General features: G+C 52.8%; 1 long non-coding RNA gene across 2 annotated transcripts; it reads right to left on the bottom strand.

Annotated features, from left to right (window-relative positions):
- Positions 1–2,669: 2,669 nt before the first annotated feature.
- Positions 2,670–16,303, bottom strand: LOC117196320 (uncharacterized). 2 transcript variants are annotated; one of them, XR_007470145.1, is made up of 5 exons: positions 11,364–16,303; positions 10,900–10,966; positions 7,941–10,719; positions 5,963–6,041; positions 2,670–4,500 (listed from the first exon to the last, which is right to left on the bottom strand). It is a non-coding gene; the product is annotated as an uncharacterized LOC117196320 (long non-coding RNA). The 2 variants fall into 2 exon arrangements; XR_007470144.1 differs by having other exon boundaries at positions 10,900–16,303.
- Between the last annotated feature and the right edge of the window lie 233 nt (positions 16,304–16,536).

Genomic DNA, 16,536 nt, shown 5'->3' with positions numbered 1-16,536 from the left:
ACATGCCGCGGAGCAGCTGGGCCCGTCTAGTTGATTTACAATGTTGTGTTAGTTTTTGCTGTACAGCAAAGTGAATCAGTTATACATATACATAGATCCACTCTTTTTTAGATTCTTTTCCCATATAGGTCATGACAGAGTATTGAGTTCCCTGTGCTATACAGTGGGCCCTTATTAGTTACCTATTTTATATACAGTAGTGTGTACATGTCAGTCCAATCTCCCAATTTATTCCTCGATTGTCATGCTGAGTGAAGTAAATCAGACAAAGACAAATATCATACACTATTGCTTATATGTGGAATCTATAAAAAGGCTACAAATGAACTTATCTACAAAACAGAAACAGACTTACAGAGGTAGAAAAAGAAGAACAGTTTTTCAATCCTAAGGTCATTTGAAACTCGACAGGCCTGTAGGTTGGGGATCATTACCATTCACAGCCACCGACCCGCTGCTGTTACAGATGTGAAGACCCCTTCTCCTCTTTAAAGTCTCATTCCAAGAAACCTTTCCTAGGAATTCAAAAGGAGTCCGTGGTCCTGGGCAAAAGTTAGCTCTTGGAGGTATCGCATTTTCATTAACACTTTTTTTTTAAGTGTTCTTTTTGTTTGTTTATTGGGTTTTTTTTTTAAGATTTATTTATTTAGGCTGTGCTGGGTCTTAGATGCAGCACGCAGGATCTTCCTTGCAGCATGCGGGATCCTTTTATTTTTTATCTATTTATTTAGTTTAGTTTAGTTGCCATATGAGGACTCTTAGCTGCCGCACGCATGCGGGGTCTAGTTCCCTGACCAGGGATTGAACCCAGGTCCCCTGCATGGGGAGCTCGGAGTCTCACCCACTGGGCCACCAGGGAAGTCCTCATTAACTCTTAAGAAGGTGTTTTTGTTTCTGTTTAGAATCCACACTTGTCATGTCCTGGGAGCTGACTTCAAACCCAGGAATGGAGCCAGCAGGAAGGTTGGATTCAGCCGTCTTCATATCTGACATCATGTATCAGTTTTGTTCAGTTTTCTTCCCCTCCCACACTGAGACCAGCTGGATTTCTTCCTAACTTTCCCTGGAGCCATGGGAGTCGGTAAAGGTTGGCTTTTTAAGCAATTACCTGGTCCTTACAGTGCAAATTCAGGCAGGTTGTGCCCGACCCCTCGCCCAGAGCCCAGTGCGTCAGCGAGCCCCTGAGGTGTGTATGGAAGCACTGAGAGGTCACCAGTGGGGTCAAGGTTGCATCCACCGCAGCATGAAGCCTGATGAGCGGATCCAATCGACGCTTCCATAATTCTCAGGAAAAAAGAACAGCTGAGGTATCCTGAATTCATCACATTGCAGGAGTAAACGTTTATGATTCAAAAAAGAACAGGCATGGCAGGCACCAGGGAATACAAAGAAATTGCAAACAACCGTAATCTCACCATCTGATGGTTAACGTTTTTGCGTTTACATTTTAGATGAAATTCTTTGCAAAGCTGGGATGCGTCTACGTTTTTGTTTAACGTTGCATCGCTAAATTATTAAATGGTTGTAAAAGGAGGGTTCTTAGTGAACATAGGTTATTATTCCATCTCTATCAGAGTATATCTTTAGCTGAAAGCAACTCCTATACTGAATCCTAGACGTGAAAAGGGCACTAAAAGATGATGTGAGGCCCCATCCCTTCCCCAGGCAGCAAGAGGGCAAAGGCAGGCTGTGGCCTCAGCCGTGGCTTCCGAGGAGCCGGGCTGTCTCTGTCCAGCATGGTCCCCTTGATCATGGGTCTGTGTGGTCCGCTTACATGAACCTTCCCCAATTTTATTCACGAGTCCTCACCCACCCTCCCCCCACTGCAGTGCAGAGCCTCGAAGCCAAGATCTTTCATTTCTTTGGTCGTTTATTCCCTCCTCCTTCCACCACACATCCATAAGGTCTTAGCTCCTGATCTGAGGTTCGGAAGTCACAAACCCTAATTAAAGTTCTTCTTTGTAACAGACATTTTGCCCTAAGTCTCCCCAGGGGCAAAAGACCAAAGGCAGAGGCTGCTTTCTGTCTTCGAGGGATCCGCCCCTCACCGCCATTTATACAGAGAACTAGAGAAAGAGGGAGAGAAAGCAGGGTGACAGAAAGGAGACTGGCCTCTTCCTCTGATTCCTGGCTCCAGAAGCCTGCTCAGACGCAGCAGCCTTGGGGACGTACGGACAGCTGAGTGGACAGCAGGATGCATGTGGGGACAGGCAGGGGGTCTTCACTGAATTCTGAGCTGGGAGAGGACCAGGAAGCACCTCCGTGTGGGGTGGCTTTCATTCCTTTAATTAGGTGCGCTCTGATTTACGAGGTGATAGCCGGGGACCCAGACCAGTAGCTCCGGCCCCCTCGTGGGAGGTACACCCCCCTTCTGTCTCTGTGACCTTCCCCTGGGTAATCTGGGCCGCTGTGTCTTGGCAAATGGACACTCTCTGGGCAATAGCACAGCCCTGTTATAGATTTAAAAATCTAACCAGGGCTTCCCTGGTGGCGCAGTGGTTGAGAGTCCGCCTGCCGATGCAGGGGACACGGGTTTGAGCCCCGGTCCGGGAAGATCCCACGTGCCGCGGAGCGGCTGGGCCCGTGAGCCGTGGCCGCTGAGCCTGCGTGTCCGGAGCCTGTGCTCCGCAACAGGAGAGGCCACAACGGTGAGAGGCCCACGTACCGCCAAAAAAAAAAAAAAATTTAACCAGCACTCCTGATTTCCATTATCTTCAAAAGTTCATAGACGTGAACTTCTGCCATGTTAATTAGGAATCTGGCTGCGTTCTGACAAATACAAATAACTTTGTGTTTTATAATTTCACACAACCTCTCTACACCAATATACAACATCCCGCCCAGCAGCCGTGAATGAGGTCATTACAGTAAAATGCAGGTTAAAATAAGGATGGACGCTTTCAGCTCACTGAGAATTTTTCCCCAAACCCTCTCCACCATGCCGCTTAATGCTGGGCTCTCTCTGCCAAAACCTTATTTCATTCAGAGCTGATCCAGGACACAGCGTTTCCTCTTGTGCTAATCAGTCAGAGGCAGCCACAGAGGACAAATGTTAGCTCTGAACTCTGGGGTGACTCCTCTTTCCCTTATCCTGGCTGCTAAGCAAACGAACAGACCTTACTCTTATGCAGTAAAGAAAAAAAGAAAAAAATGATTGCCTTAAAATAAGCCCCCACCTGCGAAGGCACTCAACCTGCTGTGGAAAAGTGTGTGGGAGGCGTTCATATCCTGCATAACTGGGAGGGAATTTTCTCTGAGTATTCTGCCCACAGGGTGCAGCCCTGCCTGGCCTTGAGGTAATTAACTAGAGTACCTGATGGATAGATAAATAGTCCACAAATAGCCTTGCAGAAACTTCAGCAGGTCTTTAATGTTCTTGACTGTTGAGTTCTTACGGCAAAATAAGAACTTCCCGAGTGAAGGAGAAGAGTACGGGGGGAGATTATAAAGGAGAACAGCATCCTGCAAGCATAGAGGCAGCTCCCAGGAAAACTGCATTCCAGGCTCCCATCCAGTTCCGGTCATAAACAGCGCAGCAGATGTCTGCTTCCAACATCCCACGCGACCTCAGTTGTACACTTCCTTTTGCTGGTCCTCTCTTTCTCTCTCTGTGAAGTGGATGGCTGCGTTTGTTTAACCCCACCCCTCCTTTACTCACATCCCTTTTGGGAGGCTCTCCGTGGAACATGTATTCGGAGACCTCTTGTGGACATCCATGTCTCCCATTGGGAGAGGAAAGTTACGGATCCCAATAGCTTTTATTTGCTAGTGTGGCATTTTCCGAGATTTACGGAAGAGGCAAGCAAAGAAACATCAACAGAGAAGATCATAAACAGAAACACACATGGGATTTGAAAACAAGTAGTCAGACATATATGTGTAGCCCTCTCCGCCCCCCCATGCTCACACACAGAATCATACAACTATGTAAATACATGTGTGGGCACTCATGAACAGACAGAGAGATATGCAGGGGGACCGTTTGCACAACCATGCTAGAAATCACACAGACCCGCACTCCTTGGATGTTCTCGGTCATTGACCCAGCCTGCAAGGTGAGAGATCAAGCCAACCCTGACTTCCTTGCTGCTCTCAGCCCTGCTTCTCATCAGAGGCCACGACTGCCAGTGGGGGAAGATTGGGATCTAAATGCACATTTATTGAGTTGCTGTGCCAGGTCTGGGAAACATTGAGAGTAAGACGATCCCTCCTGTGGGGGGATCATGTCTAGTAGAGGAAGGAGGTGTACAAACAGTGACAAATCCACAGGAGAAGTGAGTTCAGGAAGCTGGTCCATTTCTGTTCTCCTCAACTCTGGAAGGAGGCGAGTATTGTCCTTCCCTCATAGGATGAAGTGCGGGGCCCAGAGGAATCTGCTCGTCATGAGTGGGACGTGAGTCACGCCATCTTCCACCAAACTCTCTCTGGGGACGGCTCTGTTAGCTTCAGTCCTTGGTCCCGCCCCTTAAGCCAGCTTCTCCTGTTGCCCCTCAGATATGTCTGGTGGTAGAAGTTGAGGAAAAAGGGGATGAGGCTGAGGGAGTACAGGAGGACGGCTACATTGAACCCGTCAGGGAAGGGGCATCAGCAAAGACGTTGTAGGAGGAGTGGGCCGCAATGGCCACAAACTGACACAGGGGAGAGGAAGTGCGAGAGGAAAGAGAAGACGGAGAAAGGTGAGAAGCAGTGCTAAGGAACGGGAGGGGTGCTCCCCTTGACCTTCTTGTAGTCCCCTCTGTCTACCAGCAGGGGCAGGCCTCCCACAGCTCAGGAAGAAGAAGAGCTATGAAGCACCACCCCCAAGCATTCCTACCTGTGATGCTAAGTACCTTCCTGACCCTTCTCTTAGTCTGGTCTCCCATTGGCCCCCATCCCCCCATGCCATGTTGATACTGATGACGACTTCAATCCATCCTCAGCCCCGAGAAGGACAGCTCAGGCTGTCACCTGCACCTGGCAATGGTGCTCCCCAAACCACAGGGCCCCCAGGCTCTGGGGGGTGGATCAGTGACCACAGACTCGCAGGGCATTAGCCCTCTGAGGGCATCTAGTCCAGCCCACCCCTCCCATTTCACTGGAGATGAGACTGAGGCCCGAAGCGTGTTAATCGTTTGATCTGAGCCCCACATTATGTCAGAGAGTTAGGGTTGGTCCTAGGATCTAGCGAGGTGGTTACTAGACCTTTGCAAGTTGAGAAGCTAAGGAAGACCAAGTGATGAGAAGGACTTGTTCACGGTCAGATAACAAGTCACTGGTGCAGCCAATAGAAGCCAGGGCTCATCGGAGGCCCCTGGAGCCAGTGGGTCTATCTCACCAGCTGCAGGACGGTAAGATGTCGCTTCCACCACAGGTAGGGTCACAGGCAGGGCCCCAGACCGGCCAGTCCATAGTACAGGTACATGAAGACATGGACCAAAGAATTTAGCATCCCGGCGAAGAAGGCTACAGAGTGGGGTGGGGAGATGGAGGGAAGTGAGTGGAGCTGGGCCTGGCTGTGCTCTTGGGTTTTCTCTTTCAGGTTTCAATCTTCCAAGGTGCACCCCTGCACACCCCACAGACAAGAGCCCCGGGAAGGTCCTATCATGAGGAGGTCCCGCATGAGCCATCTGAGGTCACGATGGTGGGCTGGGGTTAAGAGGATGTGAAATGAGGATGCTTACAGCCCCCTCCGCCCTCTCTGGGCTGATGGCTATGAGCATCTCCTGGCAGCCTCCTCCTGCACACTAGGGAAGGGTGGGTAGGATGTGCTGTGGAGCAACAGAGAGAAAACGGGAGCAGAGGCCAGGAGTCATGGCCACAGGGAAGGGGAACTGGGAGCCAAACCATGATACTACAAGGATGCAAGCCTCCCAAGATGGCACGCAGTCCAGCAGACACAGGCCTGCCCCACAAGTCCTGGAGCAGGGATGCCCAAGACCCTCACTCACCTTGACCCTCCAGCACATATGTGACTCCAACTTACCCATTGAGGAGCACAGTGCCATGGTGGTAGACGTGCAGGAAGGTGAGCTGTTCGGGCTTCTTTCGTAGAATAAAAAGACCTGGGGAGAAAGAAAAGAGTCAGCTCTGGGGCCATTGTTCCTCCAGACTCTTCTCCTGGGGCCTCAACTACCAAGGACAGGGTGATTCTGCCAGCTGTACTGAGGGGAGGCTAAAACCCAATAGGGTTTAACACCAGTCAAACACCTGTACAGCCCCTACCGTGTGCCTGTATGTATAAAAACTTATATATATAACATTCATAATGGTATGTGGTTTACACTCATCTCCATTGTATAGACAGCAAAACTGAGGCACAGTGTTTAAGTAACTTGTTCAAGGTTATACAACTAGTAGGAAGACAAGCTGGGATGTGAACACAGCCAGGCTTCAGAGCTCGGGCTCTTTCCAATATTACCCCACCCCCCAGGGCACTGGGAGAGAACTCAGGTGTGGAACACTCAGTCCAAGACCCAGACAATTATAAGGCAAATTCCCAAAGGTTTCCCGCGTTTGAGAGAGAATTTATTACTACCCCTGCAATCCTGCAAGCCTTCTGGGTCCACAAGAATTCACAAGGGGTTCTTTCCCTCATAACACTTAAGGATGGCCTTTGCTGTCTGATGACCTTTGCCACACAGCAACAGGTTTTTAAATTTGTTTAACTTCCTATTTTCACTTAACCTAGAACCTGGTTGCTAATGGGGGCAAACGCTTCATCAGTGAGCATCCTTCATCCTCCAGGTCGTGAGACCAAGGTTCGGCTCTAAGTTAAGCCTTAGAGTGGCCCATAGGGATGCTGGAGAGAAATGTCAGCACACAGCGTCTTCAAAACCACCCCAGACCTGGCTGACAGAAGTAATTCTACACAAGGGACAGGCACCCACCGTGCCAAGCAATTCAACGGCCTTTGAGAAGCACCGCCAGCACCCGCTCGCCATCTGCTGGGCAGGGAGGGGACGTGCAGTCAGGCCACTGTCCTGCTGGTGGTACCACTCGCCCTGGCAATCCCTCTGTACCCCCTGCTCCCACAGTGCCCACCTGTCTGCAAGAAGATGCCTGTTAGCACAGAAAAGAGGAAGAGAAGCTACTGGGAGTGATAACAGAAGCTCTCTCCAAACATGCCCCAGCCTGGAGCCATGACTTTTTTGTGTGTGTCATTCCTTCTTCATTTATTAGCTGAAAACTTTTCTTTTTTTCTTTTAATTTTTGAACTTTATTTATTTTTTATACAGCAGGTTCTTATTAGTTATCCATTTTATAAATATTAGTGTATCTATGTCAGTTCCAATCTCCCAAGTCATCACTTTTAACCAGCACACGGATCACCCGGGATCTTGTTTGTTGGAAAGCAGATTCCCAATCGGTGTCCAGGGACATGAGAGTCTGCATTTCCAACAAGCTTCCAGTGATGCTGATGCCACTGGTCCGTGGACCACATTTTGAACAGTAGGACCTTAAGCCATCGTTCAGTATCCCTTGATTCAACACCACGTCACTGCCTGGTGACTTGCTACGCCTCAGCTCGATTTATTTTTTGCTGCAAGGAAGACTTTTGTTCTGCTTCTGGTTGAAAGAGAGAACAGCTAAAAGTCATGAAATATCGACCACTGGGCTCTCACTCAAGGTGTGCCAGGCCCAGGGCTAAACACTTTCATACATCAGCTGGTTCAACCTTCTCCCAATTGTTTCCTTTTATCAAGTAGGTGTTATCATCCCCATTTTATAGATAAGAAAAATGAGGCCTGTAAAAGGTAATAAACTACCTACACTCACATAGCAAGGAACTGGCAGAGCTGGGATGCAAACTGAGGTCTTCTGAGCCTGTACTGAACTAATCAGGTCACTACCTCCCACTGGAATTCTTGGGTCAAGTTCTGGTTTTTATGAAGTTCATCCTATGAACCCTCTCTCCAGGCCCAGACCTCCCACTCCCCGCCATGCCCTTATCCCGAGCTCACTCTGGCTGTTGTCCACTGGCTGGCAGAAATAGCTGTAATTAGCCAGGAGCGAGGTGGCCATGAACTAACAGGAAGAGAACAGAAAAAGATTGAGTCATGACACCTGCCCCACCCTCACCGTGGTGGGGCCTGACCGGTTGAAGGCCCGAGAGGCTGCTGCCACCTCCGGACATGTTCTGGACACCAGCATCCCTCCCCAACCCCCACTGACACTTGGTGAACAATCGCCAACCGGGTAAACTCTGTGCACTGGCTAGATCACAGGCTAGGACTTGCATACATCTTGCTGGTCTCCAATTTTTTTTCTGATGGGGGCAAATATAGACCACAAACCCACGCTGGGCACCTACCATGTGTGAGACCGTAAGTCAGGAGGGGACATGAAGCCGTGCACACGTCAGCACCCCCTGCCCCCGAGAAGCTGAGAGCTTCCCTGAGGATGCAGGAAACCATCTTCACTTTCAAGGTTGAGGCCAGATGAAGAGTAAGAAACAGGAGACGTCCCAGAAGTTGGTAGCCGGCTGAGAATGAGGAGGCCGGGGGCAAATGGAGGGGAGGGAAAGGGAGCTTTCTGCCAGGAGGAGAGTGTCTGGACCTCTCCTAACTCTCCAGGGCTGCAAGTGGAGACTTCTACCAGGGGAGGGGCAGCCACAGAAGTTGAGAGGGAGCGGAATCGGTTCACGAGGGGTCTTGAAGGCTGCTTTAAGAAACTTGAATTTTATCATTTGTTTACTCATTTGACAATGATGCGTTGACTGGTCCTAAACACTTCTCCACGCTGGGCCCTGCGCTGAGCCCCGAGCCACCTCGATGATAAAACAGATAAAAATCCCTACACGAGGGCCTCTGCATTCAGGTTATATTGGCAAAGGGAACTACGGAGGGCTTCTGAGCAGGACGCCAACATGGGCACAGCAGACTTTCAGAGGATTGCGGTGGCAGCAGTCATCTGTCACCACAATTAAATGGCAAATCCTAGGACATGTCTCACAAGGTATCAGCATCTTCCACGTGGTACCAGACGTGATGTGGGGCCTGTCTTTACAAAGAGAATAAGAGATGGCTGTGCTTCCGAAGCACTTTGCCATTTGGAGGGGAGACAGACAAACGTGTACGTGATGAAACAGGGGAGGGTCAGAGGGAAGGCTGCGGCTGGTCAGTGCCTAGCAGGCTCTCGGCGGGGAGGGGCTGACTGGCAGTGTCTGCCCGTTCCTAAGGTGCAAATCCTCCCACCCTGGCTGATTTCAAAGGAGGTCACTGAACTTGGAGCTGGGGAGATGCAGACACTCACATTTAGAGCTTGCCAGCTGGTGGGGCTGCCCGTCCACCACGGAGAGCAGAAGTGAAAAGCAAGTGATGGGACAACTAACCCAGCCCTGGGGACTCAGGGAAACTTCACAAGAGGTGACAAAGGCCTGAGTCTATAGGATGTGCGGGGATTTGTCTGGGCACCAGGGGAGAAGAGCATTTCTGGCAGAAAAACAGTCAGTTGCCAGGGCCTTGGGCCTGACCCAGCGGGGCTGCAAGGCAGGTGAGCAGGGCGACCACGGGGTGTGGAGGGAGGTGAGGCTGGAAGGGAAAGCTGAGGCCAGAGAGGACGTGGGAGGCCCCGTACACCCAGTGGAGGAGCCTTGCCTCAGCCCTGCTGGCCAGGAAGACATCAGGGCCGCTGGGGGCATGGCAGGACCCTTCCGGTGGCTGGGAAGGATCATTTGGGCAGCAGTGCGGAGCAAGGAAGGCAGGCCAATCACTAAGGGAGAGATGGTGAACGAACAAGGCAGAGCTGTCCGGACCTGCTTCCTCAGGCTGGACCGCCTGCCTGGTCCCTGCTGGCACGGAGGCAGGAAGGATGGAGGCGAGCTTGCGGCCAGGGCGCCCTGCCACCTGCCAAGGTACTTACCTGCACCGTGCCTCGTGACAGAGGGTGGGATGAGCAGATCTTCACAAAGGCCGCAGCGCACGGCCTCGCTGCGGTGACCACTTTACATGTCAGCCGCCAGGACCACTTTCTCTGAAAAGCTTCTCCGGACACCCCAGCAGGGTCCCTGCCGCTCCGCCCGCCCTGTCCCGGGTGCGTGCTCTCTATGGCCCCGCTCGCACTGACTTGCAACCGCCTGTTTCTGCATCCATCTCCTCCTAGCCCTCCGGCACCTGGAGGGCCGGAGTGCCTCACGCAGCGGTGACCCTGCAGGTCCGGCACAAAGCAGGCACCCAGTGCACATGGGCTGACGGACTATTTGCCCGAGAACAAGGCATCAGGAAGGATCAGAAAACTGGGCTGAACTTAGCAGAGCCCGGCAGAAACAGGAGGTAGTGGTGGGTTTTTAGGTGCAGGTGGAGGATGCATTCCACTCTTGCTTGCCACCGACCTCCACTTTTTTATTTCAGGAAAAGGAAAATGGGCGTAAGCGATGGGGATTTGTATCGCCATAGGGAAGATATCACAGCCAAAAATAACCCAGGACCCCAGCCCCTGTAGATCCCCATCAAGGCTTTTCAGCTGTCTGCATGGGAAGATCGTGGTTTTAATTGTCCCCTGGCACCCCCATAAAAGAGACCCTAGGACTGCAGGGCCCCCCACCGGCCTTACCTCATAGAACGTGTACCCCTGAGAGAAGCACCTGGCCCAGGTTGTAGGCCGCAAGGGGTCCTGCCAGCCTCAGAGGCTCCCGACGGGACACGAGGCGAGGACCTGTCACCCCCAGGAGCAGATAGAAGGCTAGGAAGGGGGTGACTGGCAGCGACCAGTGCACCAGAAACCAGGACTCCGGCCTCGGGTCTGGAGAAACAAGGGGAGGGGGGACAGCTGAGTTGGCCACCAGACCCACGGCCACCCAGCCCTCCCTCACCTAGCTCCCCAGGCCTTGCCGGTCACCACCGCTTCTTCCTCCAAATGTCTGGCATTAGTCCGGGCGGAATAAACATAAGAAAGACGCCAACAGGTCACACCCCCTCCTACCTCTGTTTTCTAAGGCCCACGGGTATTTATTCCAGAGCTTCTCCAGGACCAGGGCCGTCGCGAGCACCTAGGAGTAGAACTGGGGTTTGGGGGTCTTGTGCAGACCACCTCCCTCCGCCCACGCCCTCCCTCCGCCGCAGCGTGAGTTGAGGGGCTAGGACCCCCGGCCACGGGCTGGCAGCCCCGCTGTCCCACCCTTGGACACTGGACGACCACCCACGGTCCCCTTCGGGGAGATTCCATCGGCCATCACTCTGCGTCTAGATTGCGGGGGGGCCCAGGGGAGGGGCGTGGCTATTGCGCGGCACGCCTCTGCGGGGAGGGGCAGAGAGGCAGGACGCGCCCCCCCACCCCCGCCCCCGTGTCCGCCTCTTCTCGCTCCGCCTGCAGCACTTCTGAGCATCGTGGCTTCTCCCCATCTCCCCGAGCCCAGCCCCACCCAGTGCGTCCAGGGCTCCACTCACCCCCGTCGCGCCTCCCCGGCTCCTCTGCTTGGTGCCCCACGTGCTCTGGCCGCTCAGGGTGCTGGAGTTGGTGGTGGGTCCCAGCGACAGGTCCTCGGGCTCCACGGCAGGGCGGCCCCACCCGCTAGAAGCTCTCTACTCCCGAGCTCTCATCTGTGGGCGATCCCAGCCCCGGGCCCACACACACTCGTGCTCACACTCACACACTTACTGGGGACCAGGACGTGAGGCTGGCTTCCTCACCTGGACGGGTGCCCCGGCCACTCTCACGGCCCCAGGGAAGGAAATCAGGAGGCCACCCAGGGGAGGAGGAGGGCAAAGGGTGGCAGCGGCAGCTCCGGGTAGGGTGGGGAGAAAGTCAGAGGGGTCAGCCCCCAGGGGGAGGCCCGGACGCCCAAGCCCCTCGCCCCACACTCTTAGCAAAGGCGGTCCCCTGAGAGAGGCAGGTGCGCGGGGACCTCACACCTTCAGGCCTCCCCCAAGGCAGCAAGGCCCCCCATCTCAGGTTCACCTCTCCCTCCTCCCCCCACCCCTCCATCCCACACGGTGAAGGATTGAGTGTATTTCTTTCTGAACCTGCCAAACTCTCACTCTTCCTCCAGCTCTCTGCTCACCAGTCCGCCGAAGGAATATCGGGGGAATAGGAATTCCCACCCCACCTTTACGCAGAAGCAATTTAAATGGCTGTTTGTCCCAATGCCCTCTCTTAAGTATATCCTTTCCTCCTCTCTGTCTAAGATACTGGGAAAGAACCAGGTTTAAAAGCCAGGTCACTGAATGAAGGGGCGGGTGGCCCCTGCTCTGTCCAGCTCCATGGTGACTCTGGGGCAGCCCCTAAACCAGAGCTTCCGTTTCTCCTCCTGACAAGACGACGGTCCTGTGAAGGCTTGTGAAACATCGCGTGTATGTAAGACCTGGATTAGCCATGCTCGGGACAAAGAGGATTTAGGAGACTTGAAGAACTACACAAAGTAATGGATAATCCCCACCGTGAGGATTTGGTTTAGCGACAGGGCCGGCAGGACACGCTTGGTTACGTGTCTCTCCGCTTGCGTGAGCCACCCGTGCCCTTCTCTCCGCCTGGGAAAGTTTCCCAGCTAGACCTCAGCCAGAGGACAAGTCTGTGTGGCTTCCCACGTAAGTCCATGCCATTTCCTATAGAATCAAGTCAAGCGATTCTGCTGGGACTTCAAGGCTCCCTGAGTCCAGCCGGACCCTCCCACCCTCAGCCCGATGCTCTCCTTTGCCATCGCCCTAATCTGGTCCCCTCGCCCTCCCCGGCAACTCACACCCACTTCCCATCCTCAGAGGGGACAGGCCACTTCCTTCTCCATGGTGGTCTTCCTTGTTTAACGCCAGACCTTCCTCTGCCACAAGCTTCCTCTTCCTCCCTCCCCTGCGACAGGCACTGTGGGCACCACGGAGGTTAGCTTGTGAGGTTGGCCATGCAGAGTAAACGTCAGTTCCCCGTGGGAAACGACCTCATATGGCATCTACCAGGCTGATGTCAGGAGGATGTAAACACGGTGCTGAAGGCTGCGGTCACCCTCTGCAGGCAGCTCTCACCTGTGTCTCCACAATACCACCCGTTACAGGTAGATAACCTTACACCTGTTATGGGAGACCCTTGAAAAGTCCCCTGTACAGGACCCAAGATGCCACGATGCCACCTAACCCCTGGGAAGCAGGTGGGATCCAGAGAACGGGACGATGACGTTTAGGCAGGACCACCTGAGTCTAGCGCCCTTTCTCCGAGCACGGCACAGACCTGCCCTGAGGGAGGAGACCATGGGTCTCCTGCGATGCCCACTCCCCCGCATTAAATACCCCTTGGGTCTGTAGGTCATGGAGCTTAGGGAAAAGCTTACCTTCCAACATCCCACAACTGCAAAATAAGGTTGTGACCGATGTCACCGTGGATTCCTTCTGCCCCGAGCAAAGCAACAAATGGCATAAAAACCTCACCTCCCCCTTTTACCCAGTTACCCCAAGACTCACAGAGCCCTGGCTGCCCACAACCTCACCTCCTCCTTACCCAGTTGCCCCGAGACTCACAGAGCCCTGGCTGCCCACCTGCAAGGCCAGCTAAGCCACCTCTGAGGCCATGAGGGGGGCAGGATGCCTCCCTGAGGGCAGAGAGCTGGAACTCGTGTGGGCGACACCCTGTGTCGCAGGGAATGGTCCACACACGCTCTCACATACCAGCTACCATGTTAAGTCATTGCCGTGGGCCACCCTCTGTTCTACACACCAGCTACACACTAACTGGTGTCATCCTCACAACCCAGGAGCTAAGTACTCTCAACAGCAGCTTTTACTGAGGAAGCTGAGGCACAGAGAGGTTAAGTAACTTGTGCAGTGCCACACAGCTCCTAAGTAGCAGGGCCATGGCTCAAACCCAGGCAGCCTGGCTCTAGAACCCACGCACTTGGCAAGAACTACACCGTCCCCTCAGTCTCCTGGGATAACGTGGTTTGCTCTGTTGGGACGAAAAGAATCAAAGGGTGGCCTTGCCCAATAAGAAGAGGGAGTCCCAGCTTATGCGATGCAACTTTTCAGAGAGTGGCGTGCAGGAGGGCATCCAAATGAATAACCACACACACAAGCATTTCCGAGCATCTGTTCCATCCTGCTGAGGGTGCAGTGGCTGCTCTGTCAGGTGGGCACAGCCTCTGACACCTGGCTCTCTGGTGAGTTGGGGGGGCGGGGCTCTTGGCTCTGCTGATTTCCCCAGAGCCCCGCCAGCTACGCGTCAGGCTAGTGGAGGTGCGTTCCTCAACCAGGACTCTGGGCAACTGGTTCCAAACCTGAGGACCTCACTCCTGAATAGAATATTCCTGGAGACAAGATGAGGGGAGGATGCATGTGTGTGCACGTGTGTGCGTGTGCGGTGTGCCCACATGTGTGTGTCGGAGATGATGTTCTTTGAGGAGCTTCCTGCATTTCTGTCTGTATTTGCCTTAATCAGCCCTCCTTGCCTCAACCACACCCATTTCTGTCTAGTTTCCTTTCTCCTGTTCTCCCTTCCTCTCCTGAGCAGCTGCAGGGTGCAGACAAGGGGCCAGAGGAAAGCAAGACGCGGCTGGACGGCCACCCTTGGGAACAGGGAAGGGGGGACAGGAAAGAGTGAGGTGGACGGGAGCGATGCGGTGCGGGGGGGACACGGGGGAGGATGCCCAGTGTGGACAGCAGTGCCTGTCCAGCAAGCGGCGAGCCCTGCCCAGCTCTAAGGGAGCCTGACACGTCACCACAGTCTCCCCCCCCGCCCCCCCCCCGAATCTGTCCCTCCAAGAGGACGCAGCCGCAGCTCTGATGCGCTCTGGCCTCATTTCTTGTTTTGCACTTAGATGCTCCAGCTCGGATGCAGTGCAGGGCATGCAGGGGACGGGCTGCACCCCCAGGGCCTCCCCCCAAAGCTGAGCTGAGAGAGCTCATGGTCTGGATGGCTCACCCCTGCCCCCACCCCCGCAAAACACGAAGCAGTGCACCTTCGTACAACGTGGGCCTTTGCCAGCAAGGACAACGACATCATTCATTTCATTAATAACAGGATTTGGCACATTGTCGTGCAAAGGACAGCGACGGTCACGCACGTTCCCGGAAGGAGTGTGGTTGGCTGCTTCCCAGCAGGGCTTCCAGGGGAAATAGGAGACAAGCTTGAAACCACCCCTGGGCTCTCTCCCACCCCTGGAACAAGCACTCCTTTCAGCCTGTGGCTTTATGGCTTCATGGTCAGAGCTGCAGACAGAGTTCAGATTTAGTCCTTATGAAACGGAGCAGGACCGTGTGGCCCTTGCCCCCCATGTCCTCCGCTTGACTTCTGTCTGTAGAAAATCTTTAGCCGAAGAATAAGTTAAATCAGAGAAGTGAGAACATGCAGAAGCAAAGGAAAGCAGTCAAAGGAGACCAAATAATAATAGTTTAGTCAGTAAGCAAAGTCAAGGACCTTTACTTCCTCCTCAAGGGCTACAGATAATATTCTGAGCCGTATCCTGTGAGCTCTCTTATAGACACTGAAACCTCCAGCAGGTGGAAGAGTTAACTATATGATGACCAGAATGTAGCCATGACGTAAGAGGCCACAGCTCTGAGAATCGGCCTCAAAGAAACGGGAACAAACCGACCCTGGAACTGGAGACTAACTGTACTTAGAACAATCAAGATGATGCTGGTCGGACCACCGCAGGACCAATTTCAAGATGACCGTCAGAGCTGACGGTGCTGTTTCTGCAGGTAGCCCCCTTCTTCTGCTTCTACACCCCTGAAACTCCACTTTAAAAGCTCTTGTCCACTGATTGTCCATGGGGGAGTCGGCCTTTGGACACGAGTCCGCCCTCCCCACCCATCCTGGTTGCCAGCCTCCGAAATAAAGCAAACTTTCCCTTCCACCAACCTTGACTCTTTACTGGCTTTTGAGCGGTGAGCAGCCAGACCCCACTTTCGATAACACTTGCACAAAGAGTCCCTGGATGACCTTGACTTTCCTCTCCTCATTAGCGGATGAAGCTCCCGATTCCCTCACGCCCGTCCCATTTCTGCCTCACCGCGCGCCTCACCTTCACAGGCCCTGCACGTAACCTTCTTCAGTCAGTGGTTTTGTCATGTTAGCAACTGGATCGGGAAATGGAGAAAGTTACTCGTCATTTATAGGTTTCAAGATTGGCTCAGAGTAGTCCTAAAATCCTCCCCAAGTGCATCAACTGATGAATAGATAAATAGAAGGTGGTCTATCCACACAGTGGATAAAAATGAAAGAAGTACTTCCTCAGAAAATTAAAAATAGAACTGCCATGTGATCCGGCAATTCCACTCCTGGGTATATATTTGAAGAAAAAGAAAATGCTAATTTGAAAAGATACATGCACCCCAATGTTCATAGAACATTATTTACAATAGCCAAGATATGGAAACAACCTAAGTGTCCATCATTAGATAGATGGATAAATATATATATATATGTATATATATATATATATATATATATATATATATATATGCGCACACAATGGAATACTACTCAGCCATAAAAAAGATGAAATCTTGCCTTTTGCAACAGCATGGATAGACCTAGAGGGTGTTATGTTTAGTGATATAAGTCAGACAAAGACAAATACTGTATGATATCACTTATACGTGGAATCTAAAAATTAAAACAAATTAGTGAATACAACAA

This window comes from Orcinus orca, chromosome 11 (assembly GCF_937001465.1).
Source record: "Orcinus orca chromosome 11, mOrcOrc1.1, whole genome shotgun sequence".
NCBI classification, from domain to species: domain Eukaryota; kingdom Metazoa; phylum Chordata; class Mammalia; order Artiodactyla; family Delphinidae; genus Orcinus; species Orcinus orca.
The sequence above is the reverse complement of the archived record's forward strand: the minus strand, read 5'-3'. Positions and strand labels throughout refer to the sequence as shown.